At 39.2% G+C, this 27,374-nt stretch overlaps 1 protein-coding gene and 1 pseudogene across 2 annotated transcripts in view; both read left to right on the forward strand.

The window, feature by feature from the left end:
* Positions 1 to 27,369, forward strand: LOC145501165 (poly [ADP-ribose] polymerase tankyrase-like; annotated as a pseudogene). The gene is made up of 37 exons (XR_014051203.1): positions 1 to 890; positions 1,132 to 1,345; positions 1,675 to 1,902; positions 2,538 to 2,582; positions 2,983 to 3,135; positions 3,846 to 4,013; positions 4,465 to 4,614; positions 4,846 to 4,950; positions 5,392 to 5,424; positions 5,575 to 5,640; positions 6,371 to 6,617; positions 7,166 to 7,201; positions 8,287 to 8,465; positions 9,357 to 9,439; positions 10,150 to 10,265; positions 10,593 to 10,830; positions 11,359 to 11,536; positions 12,027 to 12,103; positions 12,557 to 12,649; positions 13,345 to 13,504; positions 13,843 to 13,998; positions 14,658 to 14,775; positions 15,258 to 15,357; positions 15,855 to 16,038; positions 16,817 to 16,999; positions 17,330 to 17,500; positions 18,251 to 18,447; positions 19,013 to 19,118; positions 19,826 to 19,995; positions 20,191 to 20,347; positions 21,018 to 21,145; positions 21,881 to 21,941; positions 22,583 to 22,760; positions 23,753 to 23,860; positions 24,412 to 24,614; positions 25,051 to 25,131; positions 25,783 to 27,369. The product of XR_014051203.1 is annotated as a poly [ADP-ribose] polymerase tankyrase-like (transcript).
* The window catches only part of LOC145501529 (uncharacterized), an 82,996-nt gene that overhangs the window by 30,628 nt on the left and 24,994 nt on the right, over positions 1 to 27,374 (forward strand). The window lies entirely within an intron of this gene.

The raw sequence follows: 27,374 nt of genomic DNA on the forward strand, positions 1-27,374 counted from the left end.
GAATCAAACTCAAAACTGAAAGACAAACAACATAGACAGAAAACTGGAACAAAATGTTACAAAAATGAAAGTAATTAAAATTCTCTCTAATCCTGGGTTAGTTTAACCAGGCCTTGAACAACCCGGCCTTGGATATTTGAGACTGTGGTGACTTAATTATGTACCAGTATTGGTACAATGTTGGTTTATTGCAAGAGATATATGGAGAGACTGTTGCTAAGTTTAAATTTATTTTACTCAAGTGAAATAAAGTATCCTCAAGTCGCCTTAAATCGCCTTAAGTCGCCTTAAGCCGCCTTAAGTCGGCTAAAATCGCCCTAAATTGCCTAAAGTTGCTATGATTTTTCTGCCAATGTTGTTTAAGTTGCCTAAAGTCGACTTAAATCGCCCAAAGTCACCTTAAGTTATGGCGACTTAAGGTGCCAGAGTAGGCCTATTGGGGTAACCTAGTCAATACACATGTACCAAAGTATTGTGATGGACTAGTCAACAGGACCACATTCAGACAAAATTGTATGCCAAGTTGTTTCATGCTACAAAAACTGGATTTTAGGTTTCAGTGAGACTTTTGTCACTTGTAACTGAGTTGTACATGTTCCATAATAATATCAGAAGTATAATGTAATGTACATGGACATTTTAACAATCATTTTCAGTTTTGTTTGGCTACAAAGCTTTTTATGAAGTTGAATTTCAGAGGATGTCAAAGATTGTTTTCCTTTTGTTTAAACAGAGCACCATTAAGTTGCTAGTTACAGCTGGTGCTAACATAAATCTTCAGACTGGCTCCTTCAGAGGAAATGTTTCAGCCTTGATGCTGGCAGCTGTTAAAGGGTATCTGGATGCTGTTAAAGCACTTGTTGAACTCAAGGCTTCACCTGACAAGAAAGGTAGATCATAACAAGCACATGGTGTTTAATCAAGAAACTGTGGCTGTATCTAGATGTGATAATATTAATGATATCAATTTTGTATCAAGCTATGCACTTCCTACATACATGTAGTCTGAGGTACCAGTGAACCTTTGAGACAATCAGGTCTGATCCAGAATATGTATTTCCATTTTATTGCAATTTTTAACTTACCGGTACTCCTGGTGCCATTTATTTCTGTATTATTTATCCATCATAGGTAAATGGAACAAGACAGCCTTGATTAATTTTATGCAGTGAAGAATGGCCACTCACCAGTTGCAGCATACCTTCTCAGGATCGGTGTTGATCCATGTGCTGCAGACACGTCTGGTAACACTCCAGTTCACTATGCTGCAGCATATGGCTGGCTGCATTGCTTGAAAATGCTCATAAAAGCTGGAGCAGATCCAAATGCTGCTAACCAATGGAAGGCAAGTATAGTGGTCTTGAATCTAGTTTTGCAGAACTAATGTAAGAAATGAGTGGCTGCTGAAAGTAACTGAGAGCTATTTTTCAGAAAATGCACTGATACATCGCTAGCGCTACTTGTGAACTAATGTAATGAACAACATCTATGATAGACAGTTCAATGCCGCAATGTCGAACATTTTTTGTTAGGAAAATGAAAACATAACACTTGTCAAACCTTTGATTAGTACAATTTTCTGTGCATGGCATATAATTAAGTCTTATTCATGTAGCTTCATGCCACTCATTTAGATGTTCGGTGCCAATCAATTTTGAATCACTGATTTTTCAGGTCACTCCACTAGCCATTGCTCTCATGAAAGACCAGATGCCTTGTGCTGATTATCTATTAAGTCTAGAAAATGTTGATGTCAACTTTCCTGATGACTGTGGATGCACTTTGCTCTGTCAAAAACTCTGCTGTTCAACTCTTAATGAGGTGTTGCTGCAGAAGGTGACCTTTCTTGTGGAGAAGAAAGGTGCAGACGTCAACAAAGCTGATATTGAGCAATGGACACCAGTAGGTTACAAGTTTGTTGTGAAAGTGCTAAGTGCTTAAGAGATTTAAAGTACTCTTTTCCAAAATGAGATACTTTGAACTGATTTTTTGTATCAGTGCCATTGAGATAAATACTGGATAGAGTTGGAGTACTTTACTTTTGGCTTTAATCACAAGTTAAAAAATGCAAGGCATATTGTTAGCATGATTTTTCTTACAAAATTGTTCTCAGTTGTGGGAAATGATACCCTAATTTTCTTTGATAGGCAAGCTTAAGGGTATGCAAAGTATACCTGTCATTCTCACTGATGTTGCCTAAAATTACATACTCTGTCGTTTTATTGGACATATTCTGTAACCTTCCAAACGTTTAGTCCTCTTAGTCTATTGTTGCAGGACACCTGTATAAGTTACCAGCTATTCAGTTTCTTGTTTTTAATTTATACTTGGTTTACTCCTGGATGTGGAAAGGTTGAACTTATTGAGTTTTAAGGATGCATTACTCAGGCCAAGAGAGTATAGTTGCATTGGGATAGAGGTTAAGTATGGCAAATGTCCTGGTCATGTATAGTTTATGGTGCAGGGGGATTCCCATGTGGTCATCAAGTTACCCATTTTCTGCATTTTGGGGATTTATTTATGTTTGTTGTTTGCAGCTTCATTACCTGGCCACAAACTCTATTTTTGAAAGACAATCACGGGTAAGTCTTCTGTTCAATGTTTCAGATTTTTTGAGAACCATCTTTTTTGGACTTGTTTTTCCTGTTGAAAGACATTTTGATTAGACACCTACATGTAGCCACATTTCCATTAACAAAAAAAACATCATCGACAGAAATGAGTAAAAGTAAAAAAAAAAAAAAAACTTAGTTAAAATAAGTAAATTTAGAATCATTGGTTTGGAAATGTTGTTGAAACGATGCGCTTCACAATAGTGCATAGAGTTTATTTCATCTACGTTTAAAGGATGACCAGCATGTGGTAATGTAGCAAGAAGTGTTTCCCACAAGACACCCAGAGTTCAAAGAAAAATTGATCCCCTTGCAGTAGCATTGAGATGTTCTTCATTTGCAAACAAATAGCTTGCTTCCATTTTCATAGAATGCGAGCTTGTCGTATACTCTACCTCCAATACTGATGATGCCACTGGTGGAAGTGTCATGTCAACTGGCTAGATTCTTCATATCAGCTGGGGCAGATGTGGATGCCATCAACAAAGAAGGTCATACACCTATTACGGTCGCCATTTTACAGGTGAGTTTCTTCAATAATGTCATCCCAATTGTCAAGGTTGCCCACTGGTAACCAGTAATGGTGAACCTTTTTAGTGATGATACACGTTGTATCATAAATTGACAATGTCTTCGTCATTGCTTTTACTGTAATTCAGAAATTTTAGTAGTCAATTCAGATGATACTTTCTGTTAATTGTCATCTAGCTAGGCCATGCTAGTGATGCCCGCTTTTCTTGGGTAGATAGAGCATGTGTTAATGTGTGTACCAGGTTTGCAGATTTGTTTTTGCGAGAAGCTGATGTTACATAGATTGTGATTTTGTGTTGATTACCAGAAATTAAATCCCAGGAATTTCGTGGATTAACTTCCCTGGCCCCAGTTAATTAAAAGTAGAGGACAATGCAGGTTGTTTTACCAACATGCACCCACTGGACAGTGATTTACCTGACAAATAGTGTTATCTATCGTTTGACCCTGTAGTAAGGGCACAGAACTACACAGGAGGATAACGATAACTACAGTGATATTCAGATATGTGAAACCTTTTCAGAAACAAGGGCAGGACGATTGATATGAGTTTGTTGTTTTGTGTTGATTACCAGTATTTGAACAAAATTTATTGAAACAGGAACATTAAACCAGGAACATGTAGATGGGACTGGTTTCGGTTAAGGGTTGGATTTTTACTCTTACCATATTAATCAAACTTTGATTTATAATCTAATCCAGGTGTTATCTGGGAACCAAACTGAGCAGCGTGAACAGCAACAGAAGCACTTTAAGTCTTTGGTCATGAGAGCAAGCAATGAAATGATGGAGAAATTGATTGCTGGAGGAGCAGAAATAAATTGTGTTAGATCAGATGGCCTCACGCCTCTTATGCTTGCACTTTCAAAGGTAGATAAATATAATGTCTTTATAACTAACATGGAGAAACTTCAATGATGTATGTGCAGGAATAACTGAACCGTACATGTATATATGGGAATACTATGAATGCACTGGGTATAAATTATCTGATAAATGAAAACTAGTTGATGCCCAGTGATAGCAAAATACATGTATCTCAGATAGAGGAATGCATGTTCATTTGGTCTAGAAGTCATGTCTCTAAGTCCTAGCACGGATTTCTTTACCCCAAGGATCCAATTTTCACTACAGGGCTAGTTATCCAGCAGGAGATTTCATAAGGCATAATTTAATGGTTCGCATTTTCCTTATGTAACTGTAGATGTAGTGCTTGACTGGTTCTTGTGATGTCAAACAACCTTTTTATGCTTCCAAGAATCATTATAATTGCTTTGTCATGAAGCAACCTCAATTGAATATTAGTTTGCTCTGTTCACAGGGAAATATGGACCAATTTTCTATGCTTCTTGATCACGATGCAGATCCCAGCATAGGTCTCGCGAGGAGTGGAAGAAACCTCCTTCACATGTTAGCTACTGGGTGTACTGAGCATGACCTTAGAAGGTACATGAAGATTGTTCTAAAGAAGGTATGAATGACGAATAAATTTAAACCAGCACCCTTTGGCTCTATCATAATTATTACTTCGGAAAATGTTGGCCAGAATTCAGAGACTGAACCAAGTCTGGAAATCTGTTACTTTAGATATTTCTATCATGCAGGGAAAACAATTTCTTCCTTTTCAGTTTGAAAATCTGACCTAAAATTGTGTGCTCCATTATAATTGTTAATTGCACATCTTTGCCTTGTTAAATGTTAGACCAGCCCAGAAAATCTCCAGGACATGGCCAATTTGGTTGATAACAATGGCTTTACACCTCGTCTTCAAGCCTGTGAGACTATTGCTTCATCGCCTCCCAACAAGGTGAAGTTATTTCATTTGTAGGGTTAGTTAAATGTACTTTATGTTAGTGTCACTATAACGAGGGAGCGGGTAAGCAAAGCAAGGTAAGCAAAGTCTGTTATCATTTGATGGATGTTTTCTTGCCTTTAATTATGTCTGAGATCTCTGTTACCTCAACGTAACTGTTTGCTAACAGTCCTCTTATTGTGTTTTTTGCAACTTGCTGTGTTCCATATTCAATCAGTTGTGAATTACATATTGTTCCATTGTTCACCTCTCTAATGAGGTTAAATGGAGTATTTCATCTGCTAATAACTGAAAGCTTGAGAAATAACAGCAGGTCATCATTTAAGTGTTTTGCAGTATACAGATGCATTTAGAAAACAAACATTTTAAGGTTCGAAAAGTTGAAAATAGGTTATAAGTTCCTGGTTAAATAAACACTGTGTTTCTGGATTTTAGGAAATAACTGAATTTGCCAAGGAATTTGTCAAGGTAAACCACAATTTCCTATTTAAACTATGCATGCCTGTGATTCCTATCTGTACTTTGATAGATAATAAAATATGATTGATTTACAACACTCAAGACTTCTTCACATTCTGGAGATTAGGCGTATGACATTGCATTTTGTTTTTATCACAGACTTTGATTGACAAGTTTGGCTGCAGTGAAAAAGCAAGAGTTGGGAAAATCAACAAAAGCCCAAATGTATGTGATCATGATTGTGGACGATTCTCTCTGTCATTTGTTGGTTAACCTTATAGCTGTCCATTCCCGCAAACATTTGCTTGGGATGCAAGGTGTACATGGTAACTCGTGCCATTACATGTAGAGTACACTTTTTGAGGCTCACTGACGGAGTAAAACAAAGCAAATGTGTTTTTTTTGTGTGTAAAGTACGGCATTCATTTCATTCAGGTGGCTCTCTCTGTAAGCTCAGCCATTTTCAATTCCTACAAGAAAGACTTGACGCTTGAGTTAACAAATTCCACACTATCTGATGACATGTCCAGCACTGCAGAGATCAGTGTAGTGTGCATTGTTGTAACCTAATGTTGAACAAGCAATCAGAAACGCCTCAGGGATAAGCGTTCTATTACCGAAGTTTAAAAATGCTACACATGAGATGTGAAACTTCCAAAACTTCTAAACGAACCCTAGAAACGTTACTGCAAACTAGCTACAATCTTTAGTTGACGAAAGACGTTGATACTGGGTTAAGGTCCTCTAGTTTTCATTGAAGTTAGTATTGGCGGAAAGGTCATTAATAAAAATTTCAAAGGTTGCAGGTTTACAGTTAACTCAAGGGCACTCTTGTTCATCTATAAAATTAATAATGCCAACTCTGTGTAACGGCGTAACGGTGTAACAGTATATGCAGTAATTGATGTTACTTCATTGCTTATGGAGGCTTTCGAATTTGTGTTCATGTCATTAGGTGTTGTTGAGAAGTCCTGAAACTTTTGGCTTAAAGAAGGAGAACGGTAAGGAAACACTGACCATCCATAAACGTCAGAAACGTAGTGTGTGGAATGGCGGCAGTGATGACGACGATGATGATGATGACGATGATGACGACGATGATGATGGTGACGATGACGACGACGATGATGATGATGACGATGACGATGAAGATGAAGATGACGGTGACGTAGAAGAAGATGCTGAAGAGGAAATTTCAAATGGTATACAGAACAACCTGTAATGTTACAACAGCATTTTTAAGCATAAAAGGGATGATAAGAAATGATTAAAACAATTTGCTTCTCTTCCAACAAATCATTTACTGCTAGCCAAAAGTGTTGCACAGAGTGCAAAATTGTACCAAAGTGAAGTTTTACTGATCAGTGACTTAATCTTATCACCATAAGTGCTTTTGCTGTGGACAAAAACTGTAGGATTTGTATAATGTAACTACCATTAACTTGTAAACTACCTTTATTGAACTAATTTGCAGTCATTAATATACATACTTAGTTCCAAACCAAGCCTGCTTCCAAACTTCATCTTGGTTGATCTTTCAAAGCTAGTTCCGTCCCGTCCGTAGGAGGTCTCGTTAAAACTGTTTGCACGCCTGTGAAGAGTTGTATGACTTGCTCAAATTTTTCACTGAGCAATCTCTAACCATTTTTGAGATGTACAGATATTGCTCAAATATCATCCACTACGACCGAATTTTCCTTCTTTTGTGGAATGTGGCAATTGACTTTTTTCTAATTTTCTCTCTTCACAGAAACAAGTGACGCAGAAAATGATTATGGTGTCACAGGTTGGTAAAAAAATTAGCAGCTTAAACAAACCGTGACGGCGACACCAACTAGGACGTCACCAAACTAAAGGTTTAATAAGTAAAACAATGGCTATGCACGTGTGTTATAAATCATTGAATATTTCTTAAACGTCCTCTGCAATACAGCAAGGTGAAATGACCAAGTTCTGCATGTTTTGGAGGACGGTCAATTTTTCTTGTTTTCAATTGGAACTGAACGCTCAGCTGACATTTCACTTTAAGCTTACTTGAACAAGCTCTGAGCCTAATATTCGCACTGAACAGTTCTAGACAGTTGCCAAATTCGAGGGGAAAACATAACTTCATTTTTTTGCTAGGTGTTGTCCTCGGGTTCGCCGGACGTCGTCACTTTGCTTAAGCTCCCAAATGTCGTCTTTGAAGGGGCACCATTATAAGCATGACTTCGAAAAATGATAACCGGAACGATGAATTTTCATCGGTGAAACCGAATTACATGTATGATGGCCTTGGTTTGTTGAAACCTCCTATATAAGTGCACTGCAACTTATTGCTAATATATGTTGAGCATGCAGAAGTTGTGTTGTCAAATGTAAAAAACTCTGACTGATTTTGTCCTCATTCTTTTGTGGTTTCTTTGAAAAAAATCGCCACAAAGTAAATTCTTGCAATTTGCCCCCACTCAACAATATCACTAATATCTCAACTCGACCGTTATTTTCGCATCGTTTTCACCGAGGACGCAGCAAAATTGCCGTGAAACATGTAAATGTTTTCGTCAATAAATGCTTTGATAGACTACAAAAGGTAAAATTAGAGGTGTTAAAGTTCTAAAGTACTAAGATACTACAGTGTATTGCCCCGCTACACCGGAATTCCAGCTCAGCTTTGGCGAGCTGTGCCAGGAATTGTGAAACGTTTCATATTCATGTAGTAATCAAGCATTGTGCTGAATTAATTTTTTTTTTTCTCAAAATTCAACGAAGTCAACGATGCAAAGAGTAGGACGGCGAGTACCACTAAGTCACTAAGTTACCAAGGTAATCATAGTTACTATTGAAACTCGTCAAAGTAACAGACTAAAGGATGGTTCTATTTTTTGTCAGGACTGTTCTCTTGCCTTCACTTCCTTGTTTATGAAAGCTGGAATTTTTATCCATTTTTGGAGCTGATGCTGGGATACGTGAAAGATGACCAGTCTGTTATCAACTGCTTTGACTGCCATGGCCGCACACCACTTCATTTAGCAATCAAGTGGAGAAATGCCAAAGCTGCTAAACTTATGGTACAGTTTTATCTTGTTTGGATCTCATGACCCATGTTTTAGTCTATGGTAAAGTAAATTGAAAAACGTTTTTATAATGGAAAAAAAAAAAAAAAGAAAACCCAGAAGATGACAATTGCCAGTGTTTTTTTTTTCTCTTTTTTCGGTTTGGCAACCACCATTGCTGTAAACAAAAGACAATAAGGCCCAGTTCAGAAGCCGAACTTTTCATGAGCCGAACTTAATTCGAATTTGGACCGACCCAAATTATCAAAAGTACACCTGTTGATTCAGACGTCGAACTTAATTCGTCGAACTTTATTTAGTTTAAACCAAAACACATCGAAATGTTAGCAATTTTCAGGCAAAGTAAAAACTGCTTGTAAAATACGTTACAATAATTTAGACATTAGGTTCGGCTCATAAAAAGTTCGACGTCTGAATCAAAGCCGTTCCAAAGCCGAAATTACCGGCTGAACTAGGCGGGAAGAACGGCTGGGCCTTTCCAAATTCAAATAGCTGTTCTTAACTGATTCAGACGCCGAACTTTTCATGTACTTAATTCAATGTATTTGGTTCGGCTCATGAAAAGTTCGGCGTCTGAACTGGGCCTAAGCGATGACTAAGTCCTATAAAAACAAAAACTGTTTATACTGAACCCCAAGTAATACTAGAATAAGTTGCCAATCCAGGATTAAGAGTCAGTTTAATGTGCTCTCAGTAGTCCCTCCTCTTAGTTGCTCTTGCCTGACATTTTAAACTTTGCACAATGTCAAACTAACACTCCGAAAAACCCTTTTGAAAAGACAAAAATAAACGTCTTGGTCATAACTTTTATAGATTGCATTACTGTTGATCACCCTTCAAACAACTGTGCGTTGAAGTAGTAATAAATGATATTTTGGTCTTTAGATCGATAATGGTGCAGATGTAAATATCCGGTCCTTGAATGAGAAGGAAGATGGATTAGCTACACCCCTGATTCTAGCTGCAAGGTGCGAGAAAATATTTAATGGCTGTGCTGATTATTAGTCTGTGCCGGTCAGGTTTATTTGGAGTATGACGCTCCATCCTCACTACACTGGAGAATTTTGAGAACGCAGCTTTATTTCTACGGTTAGGCCCACTGTCCACGCTAATCTGTCACGAAAACGGAGCTTGTCAAAAACGCTCTTCAAACTGGAGGAATTTGAAAACGCTGGCTTTGCGTTTTAGTGTGGACGGAAAACATTTTTAAAAACGGAGCTTTTCGAAAACGATGACGTGACGATAATTATGTGTTTTCCTTGTCGGAGTTTCCTCACACACAAATCCAAAATGACCAGCGATTGTTGCGTTTTCAAATGGAGAGTGAAAACACCGATTTCAAATTTCTCCAGCGTAGTGTGGACGGGCCCTCAGTGCTTAGGCAGTTTTTCTGGCTTTTAGTTAATTGCAAGCAAAAAGGTTTGATAAAAACACTTTTGATGGGGGTCAAATGTATTTAGTAATCCTGTTCTGAGTTCGAGATTGATGATGTTCACAGATTGTTTTGCACTTAGTGGAAAGCTGATAAAATGTGATTGGGAAAAAACCCTACACAGAATACACTTCACATGGACATTTCTTATAAGCAAGTTTAGTTTCAATTTTGTCGTAATTTTGAATCAAATGCAGAGGCACGATTTGTGTAAAGCTATGATGACATTTTTGTTTTGTTTTGAAGGCCAGCCAATGTATGTCTCACTACCCTGCAAGACTTGTTACATGCTAAGGCAGATCCTAATATTGCTGATAACGTCGGACGCACCGCGCTATCATGGGCAGTCACCAACAAGATTGGTATGGTACCCTTTGCTGCTTATTATACAGTTGGTCATTTTGGTCAACGGAGGCCAAACTTTAACTCTCCACAAAACAAGAAACTTGATTGCATTTTTCATTTCAATGTCCCATTCTTCAGTTTAGCATTTTACCGTGATTTTTCAAATATCAGGAGTCTTTAAAGGACCCTAGTCAACCTCAAATTTTTTGCAAGTAATTTAATCATTTTGGCTTTCGTTTAGGTGCACTTCAAGCAACACTGTAATTGCCTTAGTGGAAAGTTTTAGTACCTTGTCTGTAGTGTCAAGTTAACATTGGATTGTGCCTTCTTATTTTCTGTCCCAGACACCAACTCTACCCCTCTGAAGCTCTGCACAGCATTACTTGACGGGGGTGCTGATGTGAACAGTGCAGATAAGAAACAACGGACTCCTCTTCATTATTCCATAAATTATACAACAGGAGGCTCTGAGACAATCACCGAGGTGGAGGATTTGTTGATCAAATATGGAGCAAACACAGTTGCACTGGATTTGCACAGCAGGATCCCTCTTCACTACGCATTTGTGAAAATGAACAGTGGGTGAGCTGGCTGGTTAATAGTCTCCTGTTGTACCTAGGTGTCGAGCATCAAGCTTTTGAAACCACATTAAGTTGTATTTGCTGTACTTTTTCCTACAGACACACCGATTACACTATGTCTGATCTGTTTTCTGTTTATTGAGGTTGAGAAGATATATCAAACACTCAAGAAAGTGTTTGACAAGTTCATTACCAAACGCCTCCAAGCTCGTCAAAAGTGTTCCGATACGTGTCGTATTTCAACTTTCTTCTCGGTCTTTGGAAATGTGTTAAACACGGCCTTTCGTGTTTGATATGCTGTATTACTTGAAATGCTTGCAAGCCACGTGAGCTTATCCCGGTTTCTGTAGCAGGAAGTGACCAGGAGTATTCTACTCCCCCTGGATAGGATGCTAGTCCATCGCAGGGTTAACCCCTTGAATTGTCGAGGCATTGTTTTGTCAGAAGCAAATAAGCATGCAAATTTTCATAGAAACACTTAAATGCCTTAACACACAATAAACTGTATTTGCTGTTTATTTTCCCACAGGCACACCGATTACAGCATGTCTGATCCGATATCTGTTGTCAGCCTGCTGTGTGAGGCAGTAACGGAGCAGGGTAAAGATGCCAAGACACAGGTCAACCATCAGGACAACTTTGGACAGACACCTCTCCACAGGGCAGCTCTCAGGGGTGCCACAATTTGTTCTCTCAATCTTCTTCAGGTAGAGAAATATCTAATAACCCTTGATGATAGTTTTGTTCTCATCCATCAGCTAGGAGAGTTACCTGAAATCTGAGCGCAATAATTTTGTTGGAGTTAACGTCATTCGCCTTTACGTTACGTAATATGAGCAAAGAATTGAAACACCAAAATGTTTCCCAATGGGTTTTAGGAAAATTCAGGAATTTGGTTATTAATGCGTGGATATTTTTTAAGTAAGCAAGTTTGAAATCATCGACAATCCTTTATGGCCCTCATCCCCAAGCTATTAAGGGTTAATTAAGAAAAGAGTTGTTGTCTTTGGGGAGGAGAGGACTGACTTATCTCCAGCAAGTCATTTTGAGGGGGGCGGGGGAGGGTCCTGACAGAGGCGAATTTGTAGTTTCTATTAATTAACGAATTACATAACAGAAGGCTAAATTGTCTTCCGTGGTATTATTAATGATATCTATTCATGCAGAAAAATTCAATTCCTGTCATTCTTTCCACAGAAAGGGGGATCACTTGAGATTAAAGACAATGACGGGAACACTCCACTGTCATTAGCTCTTCGTGAGCGTCATGATGGGTACTGTTATTGCTATTTTAGTAATCTAGGCATGTATGATTTCGAGCTTCGTCCTCAGAGTTGTGTTCTTGTTGTTGCTGTTTTAGAACAGAAGCTAATGTTGGATACCGTTAAGAGTACATTCAATGTTTTTCTAAAGAAGAGGAGATTCGTTGTTCTGATACAGCGTTTTGCATTGGCCAAAGTGGTGTTACATGAAAAAGCTATTTCAAGAACACACCAAAACAGATATAGCATCCTTGAAACTTGGCTTAAATTGCTTCTCTCTATACGTTTTGCTTCTGTGTGGCCCATTGAAAGCCATTTTGATCTAGATTAGTACACCAAAACCAAAAACATCATTAATTTTAGCAATTCTTAAGAAAACCGCAGTCGATCGATGACACTAAAAGTTGCCCTCTCGCACTCATTCGTTACTTTTGTTGTAAAGCTGTTCTGTTTTCCGTACGTTAGTTGTGCCATGATGTTTATGCAGAGTAATGCACCACCATCTTGTCCAGTTATAAGACCCCTTACACCAGAGGACTGGAAAACATATGAAAAATAGTGAGTCATTCAACAATCATAAACATTAATGGAGCTGAGTAACGGTTTGCGCATCTGAATGTTTCAAGTTCGTCGTTTGTAATCCGTGTTAATCTTCTCCATCCTTAACCAGCCATGTTCCTTTATGGTTTATTATTATCTCTATGGTGATTTTCTATCTTAGTAAACTTCTATTTTCAGGTTTCCTTAAATTTCAAGGTAATTTTATACGTGACCAAAAGAACTCAAGAAACTGTGATTGAGCTCCTTTAAAGGTCACTTGGAAAGTTTGATTCCTAGTGTTAGTCTGATGGCAAGGTGTGATTGTTATTTCGCAATACTCTCACTTCTCCATCCATCAGACGTTCACACCAGGTGAACTACCGATAGCTGTTCCTAATTTAAAACCAGTCACTATGCTGCTCTTTTTATTGAACGTTTTGGCTTTCTTTCATATACTGGAGATGGTCCTTGGCTTTACTAAGGTTCGATCGTTTTTGTGCAGGTTAAAGTTGTAGAAGAGTTGCTAAATACTGTTTAATTAGCTGACTATCTGATAACGAAACTGTGATGATCTTATTCTTAGTATTTATAAATATATAAGCTTTTTCAGCGTCCAGTCCCAAGTGTTTTCACCGTGTAATGTTTCTCAAAAATTAGGTATGTACACTTGCAGGTGCATCTGGCTTAGTCTAGTTCATGATGTCTTTCTACAGGAAAAAGAAATATCGGTGGGTGTGGAAGAATGTTGTCGACTTGAAGGAGCCCAAGCCAGATATCAGAACAGCCTTCCGCGTGGTGATTGATAACAACTGGCAGGGAATCGCTTATTTAATGTTGGAGGTAGCCGGACTGGACTTTCTTGAAGCTATACAGGTGAAGTAAACATACCGTTTTACATGTGGATTACCTATTTTCCCAAAGAGCCATTACAATAATACTGTAATGTTGTTAATAACAATGTTGTATTTCAAGGGTTTCTCAGTAAATTTCATCAGCGATTAGCATCTAACTTTTCTGAATTACTGTAATTTCTGAAGGATTCTTATAATAATTAGGACCTTATTTCCATTTCTTATGCAGTATCATTTTGTAAAACATGTAAGTCATTAAACAAACATTTTCTACGCTCGATTTTCTTTTGTGAAAGATGCACGAAAAGCTAAATTTGATGCCTGAATAGCTCAGTTGAATAAGAAGGATTGTGATTTCAGGCAACACTCGAATCGAACAAGCTTGATCTTGCATGGACACTGCTAAGGAAACAAAGAAAAGATGCATCGGTTCAGAAGCTTGATAAGAAAGGACGTAACTTGCTTCATTTGTTAGCCATTCACTCTGCAAAACTGTGGACCCAAGTGGTTGAAAAGGTAAGCGCTATATTGAACTTGACTTCAGCCAGGTTACTCTAAGGGTAGTCTTGTTATAATATAAGCCATTGTGCAACCACATTTGGACATTTGGACAGTCAATATGATTGCTGGAGACGTCAAAACAGTTGGGAATAAGCTTTTTTAAAAAAAAGGAAAATGTAAATATGTAATTTCTTTACCCACGGAGCACCAAGGAGTTCACAAGAACTCGTTAAGAAATGCCCGTGCATTCGGGATCGAATTGGAATTTGGAAATGTTGGTTTTTGAGGAGAGGGGAAAACCGGAGTACCCGGAGAAAAACCTCTTGGACCAGAGTAGAGAACCAGCAACAAACTCAACCCACATATAACGCCGGGTCCGGAAATTGAACCCGGGACACATCGGTGGGAGGCGAGCGCTCTCACCACTGCACCATTCCTGCTCCCCCAATTATCTTTCTGTCAGTCATTAAAGTTTGTATATGTTTATAGCATTGAGTTACATGTGTATTAGTAAACATACTTCAAAACACAAATTTAAGGTAAAATGTTTTTACTCAATCTAGAATAATTCTGCTGCAATGTTCTGCCTCTCAAAGCAAATTTCATTTTGTTAGGAAGCCTTACGAAATTATTGATACATCATCGGAAAAACTAATTTTCATTCATACCTTTAGATAGCCAATCACCTGGTTCAGAGGGGAGTTCCTGCTGGTGCTGTTGACTCACAGGGTGTCACGCCCTTGCATTATGCTGCCTGTAATCATAATTTGGCCTTCTGCAGGTTTTTGTGGGGTATGACCGTTTAGTACATATTACTTTTGTAAGAAATTGTTGTTTGTATGTGCGCTATTGAGAATTTTATTAAAGAACATCTTATTCAACACGTTTGGTGAAAACGGTCGGTGTCCTTCTGACACACAAGGTTTTGAGATACTAGTTATTTCTATTTTCCAGACTCCAAGTTACGTTAGTAAGGCTGTAAGACGTATATAATTCATCTACAAAACATTTGTTGATATGATCCAAGGTATATTTGATCTGTGATAGATTTGGGTTGCTGGCATAAGAGGGAGAGGAAATAATGCCATGTGCACGACTTTTGAAGTGATGTCAAAGATCTGTTCATTTCTGTGCGTCAAAAGATTCTCTGTTCAAATTCTGTTGCGCAGCCAATGTCTTTCCCTTTTGAAATTGCTACGTATTTTAACGTACCGGGTCTCTCTATAGCCTGACCATGGAAGTTACATTGTCTTTGCTGCTTTGTTTTCTTTCAGAACAATCCCCATCATCCTTGGATATTGCTGACAACGACGGAGTCACTCCGTTTGCCGCAGTGTTTTCCAAGACGGAAAGTGGAATAATAACCCTTGTGGAGTAAGTTTTGTTCAAAATATGAAGAGGTCAACAAAAAATCGTTGCGCTCTTTTGGATCCATCGTAAGTGTGGAACAGGTGGTCAATCTTTTTCATGATTTTTGAAAATTGAAAAAATAACTTCAACAGTAAACGTCTGATCTTGAAGAACAATACTTTGAACAGGACAGTAGTCCATTTTGGAAGATGTGGGAGAGATACATGTGGTTTACAATAGCTCGGTACACACTTGAAATCAAGATTCAATTTCCAGGTTAAGACAAGAATTTCGTCCAAGTTATATTTTTATGGAGAGTTTTACCCATAAAAGTAGAAAAAACTGTGGATTTAAAGTAATTCAACGCTATGCAGTGCAATCTTTGTCCCATATGTTTGTGTAATGCGCATGCGTAGTAGGTTGACTCGGCAAGGTGAATTTCTTACAGCGTTTTTTATGGGTATATGTATATTTGTTGAAGTGCTTACATTAAGTAACAATTTTTTTCCTGCAATCACAAGGTTTTTCGTAAGCCCGGCAAACTGCCACGTAAAGAAACTGGACGTTTGTTACAGTGTTCGAGACAGTAAAGGAGATAGCGGGAGCCATGACACCACCACTCCGTTGATTGAGGCCGCGTTGTCAAACAGTGAGAAAGTAGTTACGGACCTGCTGAAACATGGAGCATCAGTCAATTTCCCAAAGGTAATTGACAATACAGCAACAGCTCCATGCCATAATCCAATTCTTATTCCACAGCGATGGAGTCGAAATTAAGTAAGATAGCGTCATGTCGACTTATGTTCATGTACCATTGTCAGACCTAATATTGAGAGTTAGGTTTGTCGATGAGTGTAAGAGCTTGCAAGTGAAAGTTCAGTGAATAATTCAAGCATCGGCCGTGTTTACCAGTCCTAGTCTGTGAATGAAACCCTTGCATGTCACCGACTGTGTGAAAGCTACTGAGTTGTACTTTCATGTAGTGCTGTTTGTTATGTTGTACAAGTTGTTTCTAACGTTTTTAAGTCTGTGAGTGAAACCCTAGTGTGACCATGTAAATGAAGGGTATTGAGAAGTGTTTTCATTTGGGATAGTTTATTAAACATGAAGCACAGTGATGAATGTGGATAAAACTTCTGTGAATAAAACACTTATGTGGGACCATCCAAGTGAAAACTATTCGGGATTACTTAAATAGGGTGTTTCATGTTGAATGCTCTAAAAAATGAAATTTTGGGCCTTTATATTCAATTTTTCACTGTTCTGTTCCAGGCTCTCGGTCAGTGGGGATGATCGAAAAAGCGGGTGGGCGACGAACGGGATAGAGATGACTAACGTCATATATTTAATCTAGAAGCCGTGATGTGAATGATATAATGCAAAGAAACACCATCACTTGAATTGTATGCTCAGACAATTGAACGAATGAACTAATCTATCTGTCCCCACAAGCTTTTAATTTAAAGTTTTTATGTTTACTCAGCACAACGGCCGCACTCCGCTTATGGAAGTTGTCCGTAGCAACATGCTAGACATGGTCAAAGTACTGATTTATGCCACTGATGACAGAGCTGTCTGGGAGACTAAGGATACTACAGATGTCGATCTGTCAGTACAGGACAATGACGGAAAATCCATGATTCACCACTGTGTGCAAAACAGAAAGGTAAGAACAAAGAGTAACCAGGTAACTGGATATACAACCGTTGCTACGATACCATACTGCAAAGTGAACTTTTTGCATAACGCGAAACTATCCGATTGTTGATTATATTCTTGGCTTGCACGTGACATCATGGTCTTCATGTTAGTGGACAAAAGCAAAGGATTTCTAGTTCTTTTCTCTTGTTTGGTTTTTCCATTAAAATCTTTAGGGACTGGTTACGAGCCAAAACGTGTATCTTCCTACTTGTATGTTTGGCCATCACGGAAATCAATAGATCAGTCATTACAGGTTAGTTCTCCAAATAATAAGTGTAGTCTTTTTTTTTCATAGTATGGATCTGCCGAAAATGTCGAGATGCTAAAATTTCTGGCCAGCTTTGAAGCGCCACTGTCTCTCAAAGACTTAGAAGGACACACGCCACTTTACTATGCTAAACAGCAGGGATCTGGCATTATGAAAATTGCGCTGGAAGAACTTCTAGAGAAAGCTGAGGCTAGCAAGGTGAGTAGAAAAGAATGAACTTCGTGGTAGTTTATCAGCTATCTTCAAATGCCGATAGTGACTCCTGTTCACCTCCCCCTCCTGAAAACAAGTCTACCAAATCTTAGTGCAAAAAGGTATCTTGTCTTCTCTCGGTCGTTTACTTCTCTACTATAGACCTTGTATTTCACCTTACAATGTATACCGTTCCCGCTTGGTTAAAGGGCTTCTGGTTCTCTTGATGGCAGAGTTGAGTTGACTTGTACCGTGCGGTCTTCTAATATTGACGTAATATTAACATTAGTCCAATCACACTTGAATTAATTCCTTCCAATAATGGGCCCTTCCAAATGTAAGTTCACCAAGAGACTCTTTCCAGCTTTATATTCCAAGACGATCTGTTTTGTAAGGCCAAGGGGTGGGGATCTCACTGAAACTTCATTGTAGTCGCATTAATACAGTATTTGTGTAAATTGTATCGATCATCTAAGTGCCACAGACGCACTTTTCTCTTTTCAAGTCCTACCAGGCAAGTGATCCATTACATCTGTAGTCGTAAATCTTTGGCTGAACTTGCCACAATTCGACCTCAGGAGTCTCAGGATAAAATAGGCAAGCGAGCGAAGCGAGCTGTGAGGTTTTAGGCCGCAAAGCGACCGAGCTCGGGATGAAGTCGCGAGAGGGTCATAATTAACCAAGACGAAGGACTTTTCTGAAAGTCTAATCGTTGCTTTGTCGCTCCTGTTCATCTCCTAAATTCTTCTATAACAGGACACAGAGGAGCCAATGGAATATGACTCGGGATTTAGTTTTCTTACTTCCAGTGATGGCTTGTGGGAAGGCGTCACGCCATATCCTAAAGCTGATGCAGAGAAAATACTTCAAGATGCGAAGGCACAGGATAAACCAGCCGACGAGGATGACACTAAAGTCAAAGTTGATTCAGCCTTCCGTATGGAAGGTGGAGGGTATGTGTCAGAGATTGTACAGAATGTACACAAGATGTTGATTCAAGCCTGTTTCCTTTAGCTTGACGTTGTAGGTAATCTAGAACGCTTAACTTTTTCTTTAGGTATGTGTATACCCGTATCGGGCCTACAATATTGTAGGCGTATCATGTGTAGACCCCGAAAGCGACGGGGACCGAGAAGATGCGATTTAGAAACGAGAAAAATAAGCCACAATTAGTGTAAAGCCATGTCGGGTGGCATTATTTTACTCTTCACCGCGCAGTTCCTAAATTCAGCGATGTGAAACTATTTGATATTCACCCTACATTGTCCATTAAAAGTACCCTTGACCTCGTTTTGTCATTTGTATAAATATAGAGGTGAATATGCGATGTCTTTAATAAGGTCAGGGTTGAAGAAGCCCGTCTATGGAGCCTCAAAAAAGACTAAATAATTCTATGCCACTAAGAGCTTTCTGAACGAAACTAAAATTAAATCAGAGACGTGAAAAATTTAAAGGTGATGGCCAAGGCAACTTTTTTTTGGAGTTTGTTTCATAAATATATATTTTTTTATTTTACAGGGAAGTATTTGTCGACCCTGAGACTGATGTGCCATATGATATCCTCATGTCCAAAGTTGACGTCAAATATGGAATGTTCGGATTAAATAACTTCTATAAGATGCAGGTTAGGTCTTTGTAGTGAAATACGTTTGCTATTGGTGGTTGATAATTTTAGCGTACGCGTCTCATTCTCTAGCTACATTTTAAGTTGTTACCAAAACTTTGCTTGCTTTCTTCCAGGGAGTGAAACATTGTCTAATCTCTCATAATGTAACATAATGTCTTTGCGCTGGGCAGTGCCTGTTAGTTCGTATACCCGCCTGTTGATTAGCTCTTTGCCTACAATTAGTTCATTCCTGAAGAAATTTAAACTGTGCATGGAAGAACTAAAGAGAGGAACATATTCTCTGAAATGTTGCAACTTCCATTTTAGCAAGGAAAGGGTAAAAAAAAGTGTTCAACTTGATCGGACATCTAGCGTTTGTGATGCTAGCGAAAGCACTCAATCAGTGACTAGGAAAAGTGCTAGGTGTGAAGTACAGTCATTGCACTGATGAAATAATTAAAGACAAAGTGATCTTTCCAGACACGTTTTCTGGAGCGGATCTAGGGGGGATAAAAGACTGAGACATTATAACATGCTGACTAGGCATTAGAATAACGGAAATCCCATTTCTGTGGACCTTCGCATCGCGAAGTCCCTTCTCTAAAATCCTGTACTGTATCCGCTCCAGGTTTTAACTTTAAGGGGTGTTAAGAAAACTGTATGAAATGTTCGAATGAATTTATGTGACAGTAGTTTGAGACAGAAAAAAACTCTATAATTTTCAGATTATCCACCACAAAGCCAAGGACCTGCGGGTGTTATTCAATCGCTGGGGTCGTGTTGGAGACAGTGGGCAGCACCAGAGGACACCTTTCAATGATCCCAACAAGGCTACAACCGAATTCAAGAAGATTTTCAAAAGCAAGACTGGCAATGAGTGGGACAACAAGAACAAGTAAGATAAATAGCTGATAGTCTAGAATACAGATTATCCATGTCATCCATCTGTGTCCCTCGTTCCAAAATGTCAAGTTCGCTTGTTTTAGGGGCCGTTGCATTTTTTTTTTGTTCCATATAACTCATGATTTGTTTGCAAGGCGTATTGTAGCCACGACTTCGCAACTAGTTTATTCCTTTTTTAATTTTACAGTTTTGACAAAAAGCCCAAGAAATATGCCCTTGTGCTGCCAGAAAGGAACCCTGAAAACAAGCGGAAGCGAATGAGTGAGGTTCTGAAGCCGTTCGAACTCACCAAGTGTCCTGCGTCACGTCTTGGTGAAGAACTGCAGTCGTTCATGAAGGCAATTGTGAGTGATTTACAAACTGAAATGAGACTGATCTTAGATGCACCACAAATTTCCTTCCGAAAGTTTCAAATACTGTTATCTCTTGCAAATCCTCAATTTCACGATATGTATTAAATGAATTTGATTTTGTCCGCAATCCTTTTTCCCTTGTCACATCGTCATAAAGCTACTCTTTTCTTTGTTTAGCTAAGCTTACTGGTTGATATCATTTTGATCTTACATATCCCCAAGCCAGTATTAAATTCTTATTATGGATCACGAGCGTGACTGGGTTTTAGATATCAATATGCCTATAAAAGTACCGTGCCAAACTGCAATCCACCTTCTCCTTTTGATGCAATCTTTCCTAATCTTATGGTTTGCACAGAAACCTTCATGTTCTACCAAGTTCTGAAAGGTTTTCAAACCAGTATCACAAAGCTTCGTTGTCATCACATGTTGTTTAGAAGTTTGATTTGTGCTAATTTTCTGATAACGGATTTTTTTTATGCAGTTAAAGTGTACTTGCAGTGGACATACAAACGTTACTGTTGATGACAAAAGAAAACACGTTGTCGTAGAATGTAATCACTTCAAAACGGATGTGGCAGCGAAGCTTCAAGAAACACAGAATCGAATCAACAGCGTTAACTGACATTAGCTGAAGCACCTCTTGTTTTTTTTCTTTTAGACCGATGTTGGAATGTTAAGTTCTGCAATGGATTCGGGCCACTTGAGAATTGACCATGACTACTTGCCATTTGGAAGACTGTCCAGTGAAACCATCGAGAAGGCCCGTCAAGTTCTGACAGAAATCAAGTGAGTGTTGAAATTTGAGCATAGTTTGCAGTGCGCGGATCAAATTTGACGGTTGTTGTTGTAAAATACCATTGCAGACATTATATTTAAGGTGCTGTGAGATTCACTCTAATTTCAAAGAGGATGCTCAATTGCTGACGGCATAGTACTACGATTATCAGTTGAGTACGGCACGACAGAAGTTTGGTGACGAAGTTTCGGACTTAAGATTACCTTGTTGTCACGAGCAACTTACCTCGTTTCCATTGGTAACAATATCAGCAGCCGTGCGTCTCCTGTCGCGTCACCTACAATTTCGCCCGCTTTGCTGCCAATGACGTCAAAAGCCGACAAGTTGCCACTGGAAACGGAGCCAGTTGCTCGTGACAACAACACGATTTTCTCGTTAAAACCTGGTGACCAAACTTTCGTCGCGCCTTACTCAACTGATAATCTTAGTAAGGCAGTGTTCCAAAATGTAAAATGCAATTTAGGCATCATTTACGGTCACGCTCGACGGACTTAACGAAAGAGGAAATACTTGTAGTCTACATAAGTGACCAGTTGAAGCTGGTCAAAGGAACTAAAAGAAAACTGAATTCATGTGAGGTCTGGCATAAGAGACTGTTATCATCAAATGATTCCTTAACAACAGCCATTTGATAAGAATAGTATAGCTTCTCTTTCATAAAGGCTTTATTGACATTCTTTTGTGTTCTTTCAAGATAGATAATGGACTGATTTGTTTCATAACAGAGCAATTGTGGATACTATCGACAGAAACAATTTGGTAGGAACCGAGGACAAATTTGAGAAGGTACACATGGTGTCAGTGTGAGTTCTCCACCAAGTACGACCCCAGAGTTTAACTCCAAGATCGGTCAATGGTTTAGGGCTAGGCACAAAGTAGGGGAATATAAATTGTATCGAAGTATTTTCAACCTGAATCGTCGACGAACTTTGCTAACTATTAATTTGAAGTTGGTCAAGGTAAATTAACCGCCGTGGTGAGTTTACAAACAAAGTTTTTGAGCGTTAGCTCTTCGTTGGATCAAAAGGGAGAGTTATGGGTTGTGTGGTCGTTAATGGAGTATAGTAGGAAGTTGCATTATTGGAGAAAGCATGGTAAGGGAAACACTTCAAGATAGAGTGGAATCCCGATTTCTCGAACCCTCAATTTTTCGAACTTCCCGATAACTCGAACCAAAATTTGTTTCCCCTCCGCAGTCAAACGTTGTAATTTACCCCCGATTTCTCGAACTCTCCGAGTTGTCGAAGCAGTTTTCGTCTCCGTTGGAGGTTCGAAAAATCGGAATTCCACTGTGCATTAATTTCTGTTCTTCAACTCACCATCCCCCTAATTTCCAACAACGAAAGGCAAACGTTCGGAACATGAGCTTTCAAATCAAAATCGTTATCGCTATCAACCCAATAACCGTGTCTCTTTTGCCTATGTAGATTGCCGAGCTTAGCAACACATATTACATGCTGATGCCTATAGCGCGATACACTTATGAACGGATTCCACCTTTGAATGAAGCTCATAATATTGAGCAGCACTTAACAACGCTCTACAATCTGACAGAACTGGCGGAGGCTAGCAAGATCTTGTTAGGAGCTCAGTATCGCTGCAAAGGTGTGTTGCGATTTTTGTACTCGTTACCTCCCGCTTTACCTTCTTTCTTCATTGTTTAAGTTATCGCTGATCTCCCAGTTTCTAAATCAGGTCCTTAAAGGTCTTGAACTTGAGAACCAAAATCCAAATTTGTCAAAACGTGAATTTGGAGCCTGAAAATCCATGTTATCTCTCAAATAGTCAAATATCTCCAAAAAGAAATGGTAACTGTGTCATGTCAGTATAAAATTATGCTCTTTTGTTTAGTCCTTTACAGCTTATTTCTATCACTCTCTGTGCAAGAGCCTCAGAATTCTAATTTGTCTTTGCGCTATCATTGCATTGTCAGGCGGATAAGGGATGAGAATGGGGAAAAATCGACAACAAACACCTTACTCGATTTGCGCTTAGAAATTTTAAGGGTTGCGTAGTATTTTCAGAGGCCCATAAGGAGGCTCAGGGGAAAAATTCAAGCAACGAGTAAAATACTGTCCGTGCCTATTAATTCTCTTTTCATTGAATAAGGGACTTTTTGTTCGACTGCGTTAGTTTCCTGGTATTCTAGGATCCTTTTTGTGTCATTTTTTGACCAAAATTCGGTCCTTCTTAATCGTGCGGTGTATAATCTCATTCCGCTTGTGAGCACACCAATTTGAATTCACCGTGATCTAATCCAGTTGAGTACAAGCCTTCTACGCACACGTTGTAATGGATCGTCATGCACTCCTTCCAACATGGGGGAGGAGCGATTGCGTGACAAGCCCAAAGAACGTCTGCGTAGGAGACTATTAGAGAAGTCAACGGGCGTCATAGTTAATATTGTATGGCTGGACCAGGAAATTCTCAGTATCCTTTCCAGTCGTTCAGATCGTTACACAACGCTCCATCAAAAATAACCACAATAAAGGAGAGTGACAAAATTCTCATAACATACTGTTAACTAAATGCGTATTTTACAGTAGGAAGAAGTCGTATTTTGATCTTGAGTCTCTATGATCCTTTTGTCTCTTTAGAGATAAACCAGTTAGATTATGTGTACAAATCACTTGGATGTCGCTTGGAGTTACTGAACCCAGACTCGGATGAATGTCAACTTGTACTGGAGTACGTACACAACTCACGTAAGTAGTTTGTTCAATCACTTGTTAGCAAGTTGATCATGAAAGGAAGTTTCCTTGGTGTGTTGGTTTTTCTAGCGTTTGAATTTTCAATCGCTTCACTGTTGAAATGTATACGATATGAGTTGGAGAAAATGGTGTATTGAGCTGGTATAAGTTGAGTGTGTTGTAAAACGGTGAAATGGGTACAAGGCTAGCCCGAGACCACGTAGTAAGTACTGCTTGTGCTCTAGTTACGTAGAATGTTTCTTCTTAGTGGGCTATACTTTGTCATCTGGAGGTTAGTAGCAAAGTGATGAGTGTTACGTTTTGTTTCTTGGCTACGTATACCTGGGTACGTTATTGACCACTTTTGCTTTGTCCCCAAGGCGTAAGATACTAGTCATTGCGGCTCACGCGAGAAACTTTGCTTAATTATGGCGTTGGTTGTTTTAAGTCGTTGGTTGTCGCTCATTTGCTGAAGCCATAAAAGAAATGACGATGACCAACGGACCTATCAATCCTTTCCACTCCGCCTTTTGACTACTGCTTACTCAATTGAAATTTTTCTTTAGGTGGACATCAACGCTTTGAAATTAGTGCTGTTTTCAGGGTCTCTCGTTCAGGTGAAGCCGAGCGGTTGGCTAATTGTGGAGTGCCTGGTAACCACCACCTACTGTGGCATGGCACAAAAAGTGCGAACATGATGGGGATCCTCCAGCAGGGCCTCAGGATTGCTCCTCCAGAGGCCTCCCGCTCAGGATGGTCCTTAGGAAAGGTCGGTGATAGTGTAATTTCCGCCAATTTCCTGATGTTAGCTTTAATACATACACATACATACACACACATTGTTTCTTGCACCGCGTGACAACCAAACAGAAGAATTCCAGTCAGACCTCACACGCTTGACACAAGTGCGCGTCGAAAGGCATCTGTTTCTGCGGGTTATGCAAAATCCTTTCAACAAACAAAAGTTTGTCCTTTGTAAACATCGTATCCACGGGGAGTAATCACTAGTCATTTCCTGTTGTAGAATTCAGGCTGGAACAAATTATTCTTTCTACATGTAAACGCACACACACAACTGACCCGTAGGCAGAAAATTGCAATTGCAACACGCACGCATTGCAGACCTATGAGGGCATCTACGGAATCCATATAGTCAAACTAAATCTGGTGTTGCGTTGTTTCTTTCTTTGTTGCATGTACTACAGGGTGTGTATACCTCTGACAGTCTGGAAAAGAGTATGGGCTATATGGATTATGATGGCACAGGATTTGCGCTACTTTGTGAGGTGAGCTTTGAGGAGTGTTGCTAAGTAAAGACCAAGTGTTTCACTTTGTTACCTTCTACATTACATGTAATATATAAACGCAAAAACAACTAAAGTTGATGTGAAATGAAGTGTGTATCTTCTGAACTAATTATCTTTTGCATCACTACGATCAGTTACAAGCAAATAACAGAATTAAACGTTGAATTCATCGCATTGATCGATACGAAACATGGTGGGTTACTTCATATGACCCCTGCGTGCACTGGACACACTCATCGACGAAAGAACCGGTATTATTCGGACTATTTAACTTCTCACAACGCAGTGCAACAGTGTGAGTTGAATACCTCGCGCCACGCCATTTCCCATACTTCAGTTTTTTCATTTACATGCAAATAGACCATTTAACAGTTTTCTTTTCAGTGTCCTGGCCTTTGAATGACGGCGAGGCTGGAGGTGACCTTGTTTTGACTCAGACCTCACTGCTTTTGTCGTGTGAATCAAATTGTACTTATGCTTACTAGTTTTCATTTACATGAAAAAAGCAGAGAGGTCTGTATCAACGCAGGGCCACCTCCAGCCTCGCCGCTAGTCAACGGCCAGGTAACTGAGCACACAACTGTAAAATGGCCTATTGTCCAAATGCTAACCCTATCCTCGTTTCTGTAGGTTGCCCTTGGGAAAGTCAAGGAAGTTGTCGATCGCGAGTACCAAGAGAGTGCTCCTGAGGGATTTAACAGCGTGTTGGCCGTCAGCAGAGAAGTCCCGGACCCGAATGAAAATGTCACCACTCCATACGGGGCTGTAGTCCCTGCTGGAGTACGTATCAACCAGTCCGGCTTAGCTGAAAAGTTCAATAACCGCTTTTTTTATAACAATTACAGCGAGTACGTTGTGTACAAGGAATCTCAGTCCTCTTACGTTACGTAGTGCAGTTGAAGAGGACTTGGAGATAAGATACTTGCCTCTTCACCAAGTGATTTGATTACTGATCTTAGAACCATGTAGTAAGGCTTTTATATGTTGCACAAGAAACCCATAAGGTATTTGTCTGATGGTACATATCAAATTCGATAGGTGATGTCATAAAAAGCAGTTTTAAACTAATTTATTAGTAGTAAACACAGAAGCGTGATATGAAATTTCGTTAGTATTCATAAATCTGTGATGAGAAAGATGCATGCGTCAGTCATCACGTTTTGGACAGCAGCTTAAGAAATAAGCTTGATTACCCCCCGCTGGTCATGAAAAGAACTTGCACTCCTCCCTCGGGGAAGAACGAAGCCAAGACTAACACTGTTTGTTTGTGTGTTTATTTTTCGTCTTTTGAGGTTCTAAGTTTTTCCTGTAGCAGCGTGATAAACTAGTTTTATGTCGGTACGTAATGCGTCTTAACTGTCCAGCAATAGGGGCATATAATTCATGGTAGGTCACCCATATAGTTGCCCTGCGGTTAGCATTTTATTTACTGCTGTTTGCTTGCGGTTGGCATTTATTTACTGCTGTTTGAAAAGAGAAAACGAAATGAATTCTGGTAGTTGTAATGAAATGACCCTATCGTGCAAATATGCTGTTGTCTGAGACCGCGAGAAGACATGTTGCTTAGTAACCTGATGTATGATCATGACGTCACAGGCTGACGTCATAGCTTCCAGCGTGATCTTTCAATGCTCTTGCAAATTTCTGATTGGTTAGTTAGATGCGGAAACTCGTCTGATATTTTAAGAGGATTTACTTTAATTAAAAGAACGACTCTTGTACATGTCCCCCAAGCTATGCGGAATGTGAATGAGTTAGAATAGCCCTTTTCACGGTTACCTTTGCTCATTTGCATTACAATCAAACCTAGCATGTATGTGAGGCAATTTCGGACCATTTTGTAGTTTTAGCCCGAAATTGCCTCGCATCCACGTTGGATTACATTGTAATGCAAATGAGAAAAATTAACCGTGAAAAGGGCTATTACGCTAGGTAGGAGGAACATCTGATCAATTTGTGTGAATCAAGGTTAGTTTTTTTATAGTTTATTTACTCATAAAAGTTTTTAGCCTTTTAACATTTTTAAAGTCATAAAGTATTGCCCTGTCATTGAATTCGTTTTTCTCCCAAATAGAATTATATAATTCACATATACACAAACAATAACTAAATGTTGTTTTAGTTTTTGTCCTTTACAAATAAACCGAGTTGTAAACCACGAGTCACAGAAGAGGATTTTCTTCCATCATAACTTATTAAATTTGATAATACAGATAACGAAG

This window comes from Orbicella franksi, chromosome 1, assembly GCF_964199315.1.
Source record: "Orbicella franksi chromosome 1, jaOrbFran1.1, whole genome shotgun sequence".
Taxonomy (NCBI): domain Eukaryota; kingdom Metazoa; phylum Cnidaria; class Anthozoa; order Scleractinia; family Merulinidae; genus Orbicella; species Orbicella franksi.